The 7,669-nt window shown below is 42.6% G+C and overlaps 1 long non-coding RNA gene across 1 annotated transcript in view; it reads left to right on the top strand.

The window, feature by feature from the left end:
* Nucleotides 1-2,594: 2,594 nt before the first annotated feature.
* Nucleotides 2,595-7,669, top strand: part of LOC311581148 — a 7,749-nt gene continuing 2,674 nt past the window's right edge. The window contains exons 1-3 of the long non-coding RNA XR_014773663.1: nucleotides 2,595-2,765; nucleotides 4,839-5,004; nucleotides 6,210-6,284. This is a non-coding gene — a long non-coding RNA (uncharacterized lncRNA). The remainder of the gene's footprint in view (nucleotides 2,766-4,838; nucleotides 5,005-6,209; nucleotides 6,285-7,669) is intronic.

The following is a 7,669-nucleotide window of genomic DNA, read 5'->3' as shown; positions in this document are numbered from 1 at the left end:
TTCCAGCCTCTGTGTCACCATCTCTACAACAGTATGCTCGCTTCTCATATAGCTGTTATCAAGATCAAATGCAATGATACTCCGTAGTCAAAGGTTATAATTAATTATTCCAGAAATGTTCTTGTTAAAATATAGGAAATAGCAAGAGTCGATGCCCATGCTTATACTCCGTGTGTTGCACTTGGTGTGTATGGGCATTTCACTGTCAAATGTTTATAAATAATTAGTAAGGACAAACATTAAGATACTTTAGGCCCTAATGATTTTAGATATCTTAAACATTTTAGAGACTAAATTAAGCAACCTGGGAATAATATAGGATATTCTCATGACTATTCTCAGTAAGGAACATAAAATACATTACTTAAATTTAAGCCAAAAAAAATTTAATACTTATAAAAGAGGCACATCAAAAATCCTAACTGTGGAAAATACAATGTTGGCATTTGAAAGATGCGGTAGCTGCATGCCACAGTCTAGGCTCCTGAATATGTGTTCAGACAAGCTCAGTCTCTGATATCAGCACTGATAAATTAGACCAAAACATGAGTCACCTCTACTGCCTGCGAAACACAGAGAGAAACACGTATAACACACACATACAAATGGACTCTCTCTTTCTCTCTTTTTTTTTTTTTTTTTTTTTTTTTTTTTTTTTTTTTTTAAGCCTTAGAGAATCTCAGAATTCTGAGAGGGAAGAGATGTGCCACTATTTGACAGCAACACTTGGCAATAGTTCTGACAGTTTGAGGGGCAGCCAATCTCAGTGGTAAACCCTTTCATGGGCCCTTGGCTGCGACGTTGTAACAGGAATGTGGCGCACAGGGAAAGCAGGGTTGGCGAGAACACCAGGCAGGCTTCACTCTGTTTATCTCCGCGCTCACTGTAAACTGTGCTCACGGCAGAATCCACCGGCTGCCAGGTTTGCGTCGCTCCACGGAGCAGAAGACGCAGGGCGAGTGGAGGGAGACTGCAGAAACCAGACAAGGCAGCCGTCTCCTCTAATTTCAGCTGTTAAGCGAAACTTTGAAATCATCGAACATCTTTAGCTTCCTCGTTACTGCCTTCCCACAGAGAGAGCCACATGAGCACGTGGCCTAGCCCCCGTGTGCAAAATGGGAGTGGAAACTGCACCTACCTCCTGAGGGTGTCCTAGACTGCCGCAGTGGCCGGCTCTGAATGCACGTTTGTTAACTGTGAAGTCCCAAATGGAGCGGCACATTTCAAGCATTATAATTACTGAACGGGTTAGTCAGAGCTGATCCAGGATTCAAACCAGGCAGCCTGGCTCCAAAACCAGCCCTCTTAATCACTATCTTGCACTGTCGCCATTAATTATCCATTAATTTTCATAGAGCACTTGAAAATGCTTCATTGTGGATACTCTTAATATTGATAAAATGAGGCACGGAGAATTTCAATGGGCTGGCCGAGATTTTAAGGAAAAGTTCCATCTCATACAGCGACCATTCCCCACAAACGTTTGGTAAATAACCCAGAAGAAATGCTTACAACACTAAATATTACAGCAAGAGGAGACTCTGAAGACACGGCTCCCACATGGCAGAGGCTTGGGCTCTGGTCAAGTCGCTGAAGTTAAAGTGGAACAGGACTCGGTACATAAAGTACATGCAGTGTGAACGGCCGGGTGTAAGATGTGTACACAAAGGACCAAACGGAGAAAATTGAGAGGGAGCAGGCTTAGAAGCTTCCAGGAAAAAGGAAACTTCGAGCCAAGTTTGGAAAGAAAAGAGGAGTATGGGTTGGCAAAGCCTTTGCACCCAGCCATCTTGCCAATCAACAAACGTTCCTTGTCCAAGGCGGTTCCCAAGGCAAGGCGTCGCGCGTGAGTGTGTGCACAGCTCCAGCCGGACGCCCGCTCTCCGTGCAGGCAAAGCGCGAGACAAGCCAGCCTCCATCACAACATGGCTTTGACAAGTGGCCAAAGAAATGCACCAGTACAGTATAAGGTGAACTATTCCAAGGGTAGACCGAAGAATACTGTAAAGATAAGCAGACTTCCAAAAATTCCAACTGTTTCAATGCAGTTTGTTTACCGTTATAGACTATTTTCCTGCCCCTCATAGAATGCAGCTAGTTTTTTTTTTCTTACTTCAGTATCTGGGTTAGCATATGCTTTATAGTCGGTCCCCTTTGGTATCCTCCCTCCATTCTATGCTCTCATCCCCATCCTCTCATCTTCTCAGACCACACCAAAAGACAAATATAAAATAAATAAGACAAACAAACAAATAAATATGGGAAGGCTCTTGCCTGGTATGACTCAAAAGTCTGTACTATTAAGACACGGAGCATGACTGGCTGTGTTCCAGGTGGCTCTGCAGGCTGGTAAATAGCTCAATTAGCCTCTCTCTCTCTCTCTCTCTCTCTCTCTCTCTCTCTCTCTCTCTCTCTCTCTCTCTCTCTGTTTTGCCAAGTGCATGCATGCTGCATTGTTGGGAAGAGGCAGTGCCAAATTAGCCTAGCAACATCCCTTTATCACCCTGATGACTGTGACACCTGAAAGCAGCAGAGAAGTCACTGTCTCCAGGCCCTGTGGGGACCTCGGGCCACTGACTCTGGATGCCCGCCCCACCCAAGGATGGCTAACAAGTAGTGTGGGTGAGGATCCTTGAGAGGCACCTGGGCATCCTGCCCATACAAACAGCAGACAGTGTCGGATGGAAATCATCACCAGAGCCCAGGAGCAAGAGGAGGGACAGACAAGAAGAGCTGGGGCGGCGGAAGATAGTGCCAGCAATAAGGTACACACTCTCCTCACCCAGTCAGATCAAACAGCCTTAAGCAAGGTTCAGGTCCTAGTCTCTTTTAAATAGTACAATTCCTAAAACTGTATAAGTCAAAGAAGCTGAATGTGGTATAATTCAGCTCTTTATCTTCAGCACCCTTTTTTCTAGGGCTCTGGTCCTCTTTGCAAAGAAGGCGGAGACACGCAGCCTCCATCTACCCCACACACCCCCCAAAGGACCCCTGTGATCTATGCTATATTTATGTCTATTTGTAGCCCAACTAGACATAAACAGTGTCAGAAGAGAACAAATGGAGAGTGCTGTTCTGTGTGGAGCACTGTGCGCAGCCCCGACATAAGTCACAGAGCCTTGGTTGGAACTTGTTGCAGGGCCTTGAAAGCACACAGAAAGCAGGACATTCATGCCGTAAGGTAAACACATTCAGTGTGTTGTCTGCTTCAGGGACACATTTATTGGTGTGGGCCATGTGATACTGATGTATTCGTTACATTTTGGCATTTACAATGTACAGTATTTCTCTGTTTGACTCATTACAGCTTTCATACCAATTAGGTGAAAGAAAATATTGTTTGCAAACATACTTTTAGGGGGATTACATTTATCCAAGAATATTATGTATGACAATTTTAGAAACATTAAGTCCCAACATTTCCATATAATTATTATGGTTATACCCTAGAGACGATATTTAAATGTCTCTACCCTATCTTTTGGGCTTGTGTTTCTCTCCAAAAGAGAACCCTGTGAAACAATTATAAAGCTGAAATAAGAGAAAATACTCTTGGTTGCTAAATTGGAGGGGCAAAAGTTGCCCCAAGATAAAAATCCTTATTGTAAAATTGTACTTTGATTTGGGTGGTTTATTTTTTTTATGACATTATGGGGATTTTTTAATTTTAAGCATAAAATCATACAACTCAATTATCAAGATATTTGCATCTGAGAAAATCAAACTGAAATTAGATTTGGTGGTTTTTATGTGGACTCCAATCTGGAATCTGTGTTTTTGTCATTTCCGTGGTGCTCAGAAGGGTTTTGCTGTGCATGATGCTGTGTGCTTTGTGTTTTGATTCTGTGCATGTTGGGTCAGGAGCTGAGCAGGAGACACAGGCAAAGAAGCACTTCACCACCGGATGCTGCTGGTGAAATGAGAAAGCCCCACAAACACCCAACTCTACAAACATGGGTTCCTCAGCCTGACAGACAGTGTACTTAGGAGAGCACCTGGCTTTTAGCTTTTAGCTTCATGAGAAAAAAAAAGTCAATTTTAAGTTCAATAGAAGTCTTCACCATCTCAGCACACACCTATAATTTTGTAGATTCAAGATAGTAGCATATACCTGTGAGCCAGTAGTAAAATAGAATATTGGACTAATCCATCATCCATCTTCACTTTTATTTTCTGAGGGGGGAAAAAGGAAAGAAAATGAAAGAGAGAGAGAGAGAGAGAAAGCATAATCAAAAGCCTAAATGACAAAGAGTTGACAGTCAGGTTCTGTGGTAAATGATTCCAGAGCCGCTGGCCTGGGGAGCCGCTGAGGAAGTCCCCAGCAGACCTGATTAATTCCAGTCCCTCCAGCTGCCAGGGGAGCAGAGGGTAAGCAGCTTCGCAGAGAGGAGCCTATTACCACTACTAGGCTGAAATAGATCTAATCAACCCACAGCCGCTCAAAAGAAAACTTTACAGGTGCAGCTCGCCCAGGCTCCGCTTTAAAATGAGGACTACAAAGGACCGTGGGAGTCTGAAAGCATTTAGTCTTTATTGCAGCTCAAGGAAATTCTCTGCTGCGGTTAGGCCATGCTAATTTACTGAACATGACAAAGCTTCCCAGACCGTGTGACATCATTTGTTTAAAGGCCCCAGTGCTCACGCTAGTGTATTTCCAATATTACTTTTTTTTCTTCAAAAACAGTTAATTTGTTGATATTTCATCTGTGTTTGGGCTAATTACATGCCCCATTATAAATGTCTGGACTAACCTACTTTAACATTTAATTTAAACAACAATGCTCTGTAATTTGTCATGGTGCTCCCAAAGTGAGAAATGTTGCAACTTTGTTCTCCAGGCAATCAAGGATTTATCAGCGCATCTTAACAGAGGTCCCTACAGGAAGGCGAGCCCTAAAGACTATGCTGTGACCAAGGCTCTGAGTCACTGCTAAGTGAAGCTGCCCAGCAATTTGTATAACAGTGGAGGCAAAACGGTCAGAATTAATAAATACCATATCAAAGGTAGGAATTTGAAAAAAAATGTATTCCATATTCTGTGCAGGATTGTATAACCACCTCCTTTTTAATAGAAAATAGATGGAGGAAAATTATTAGGGCCAGATTGAAACCAAATAACCATTTGTCTCTCTCTTTTTTAATCTTTGTAAAGACTCACAGAGGTAAAAATCTGCTTTTGTTTAAATAATCAGGATTTGGAAACGCTCCATGAGTAACAAGATATGTTGTCCAGAATGTTGTGTGTGACAGCCGACATGCACACATGCACTCAGAAAATATATCGATTACTAATGAATTCACTGATCACACCACCAAATGGAATTAAAGGAGAACAGTCAAGTCATCAAATTTAAGTTAGTTACAGATGATAAGCTACAAACTGTTAGCATGAGGAATTTTATGTCAGAAGATGATACAAGACAAAGAAAGCAGAGATCAAATGTTGGAAGTAATTCAGGCTAAACTGCAGAGTTTTAGAGTCAGTTCTGAGCTTCTCCACTGTAACTGCTGTCCTGGAGTTAAGGGAACACGATCAGGTGGGAAGCGATTGAGCAGGCTCCTGGGCACACCACAGGGACAGCAGAAGCCAAGTGAGGTCGTGTGATATTGGACAAATCCTAAGATTCCTTTGGCGTCTACACTGTCCTCCTTACATAACTCACCCACGCTGGTAAGTACATGCAGAGAACTTAGCTAAACAACACCTAGTGGTATTGCTCATATTACCCCTTGAGTAATAATAAAATTATTCATTTGCACTGAGTTCTTTTTTCAGGTTTTTTATATCATTTTAAGTGTATGAATGTTTTGCTTGCATTTATGTTTCTGTACCACATATGAGCCTTGTACCTGAGGAGGTCATCAGACGGTTTTTGCATGCTGTGGAACTGGAATTATATAGGGCTGTGAGCCACCATGTGGATGCTGGGAGCTGAACCCCAATCCTCTGCAAGAGCAACAGGTGTTCTTAACCACTTAGTCAACACTCCAGCCCTTTGTACTGAGTTCTTGATGATGACTTTTGCCCCAGCTACTAGTCTTTAATTTACACAGCGATTCAGAAGGTGTCTGGACTTACCTGGAGTTGGCAGTGTCCTTTACTTGATATCAGCAGATCACCTTTGCTTCTGTCACAGTGATTCAAGCTGCTTTTGTGTTTAGATCAATGAGGAATGTCCTTTGAGTTTTTTCAATTGTGTCTCATCTAGGTAAAGTGTGGGTGCCGAGAAGCCAGCAGTCATCCAAGGAGGCATATGAAGGTATGGGTCTACAGAGCTGAGCAGGTGAGTCTCCAGCAGAGCTTGCTTGCCTGCCACAGCATACCAAAGGCCAGATTTATGTCTGTCAATTTCAAAGTGACAGTTGGCTCTTCGTGGCCTCAAATGTGCAAGCAATTAGGCAGCTGTGCATAGAATTGGTTTGACATGCCTATTTTGTTCTTCCAAAGAGAAAAACTATCTTAAAAAAAAAACTCTAAGGATGAATTTGTAAGAGACATAGTTTTAAAATATGACAGTTGATAACACTATAATATTGAACAGAGTGCTTAACAAGAGTTTGATGTTTGAGGGAGAGGAGTGTTAAGATGTTTATGCCACCAGTGGTGGACCTAAGATTCAAGTTAGCAAACTAGACTGTTTAGGCCCAAGTGATGGATGCTCATAGCAAGGCTTGCCTGTTACTGACAATATAACATATATTATGATAAAAAAAGAAATAGTTGATTGAATATGGGAGGGACCATACAGGAGAAAAACAAAAAGATCATTATGAGTCCATCTGGAAAACAACTCAAAGCAAATACCCTATAGCCCACATTATCATTTTCACATACAAGCAGCTCTCATAACTTCCTCTTTTGTCATTTGAAAAAAATAAGAGATCTTCAAAATCACAAAGCTGGGCATCTATAAGAGTAAGGGAGGAACCAAATTATATTCATTATATTAAACATTGATGAAAAAGGGGTAATTGTAATATTACGTGAACCTTTTCCTCTTGAAGTTGCCTTTCTCTTGCATGCTGCAGAATGTGCACTACAGCAAGCATCCAACTACTAGCATCTTGCTTGCATTTGCATTTTTGGAAGAGTCACTTACTACAAATTTTACAGCAAGGTTTGTCAGTGGATTTTAGCAGTATACCACCATGGGCAGTGCTCAAGTGAGGCAGTGTGCCTCTAATCGGTTCCACATGCAAGAGAGGCGTTACTCAACCCAGTTACAGCAACACTCAAAGGACAGACAATGGGCCACAGGGGGAATATGAACGTAACACAGTAGGGCCCACTACTAGACCATCAAGGCAGGAACAGCTCAGCCTGGCCCAGGATGGCACCACCATTCTTGGAGCCATCCTCCATCATCACCGTGCTTTGGAAGAAGGATGGTTAGGAAGCCACTTGGGTTCGTTTCGGTTTTCTTTTTGCTCTGGAAGGCCCCAATGCTATCAGCTGTGATTCAGCAGTCTAGGCGTGGTTTCTCTGTCAGGTTGCGAGGCTGCCTTCTGGAGGCCTGGCTTGCTCGGCTAGCTATTTCCATGGGGTTGGGCTTCTTAATGGAGCTCAACAGGCTTCATGTTTCCTATTATGGTTTCTTCTCCAATCTCCATTTCCAACAGTGTCTGTGCTACCGAGCACCGCTCTGGTGTTCCCTGAATGATAAACCCT

Source organism: Acomys minous (genome assembly GCF_964271855.1).
Source record: "Acomys minous genome assembly, chromosome: 13".
Classification (NCBI taxonomy): domain Eukaryota; kingdom Metazoa; phylum Chordata; class Mammalia; order Rodentia; family Muridae; genus Acomys; species Acomys minous.
Note: the sequence above shows the minus strand (reverse complement) of the source record. Positions and strands in the feature narration are given on the sequence as shown.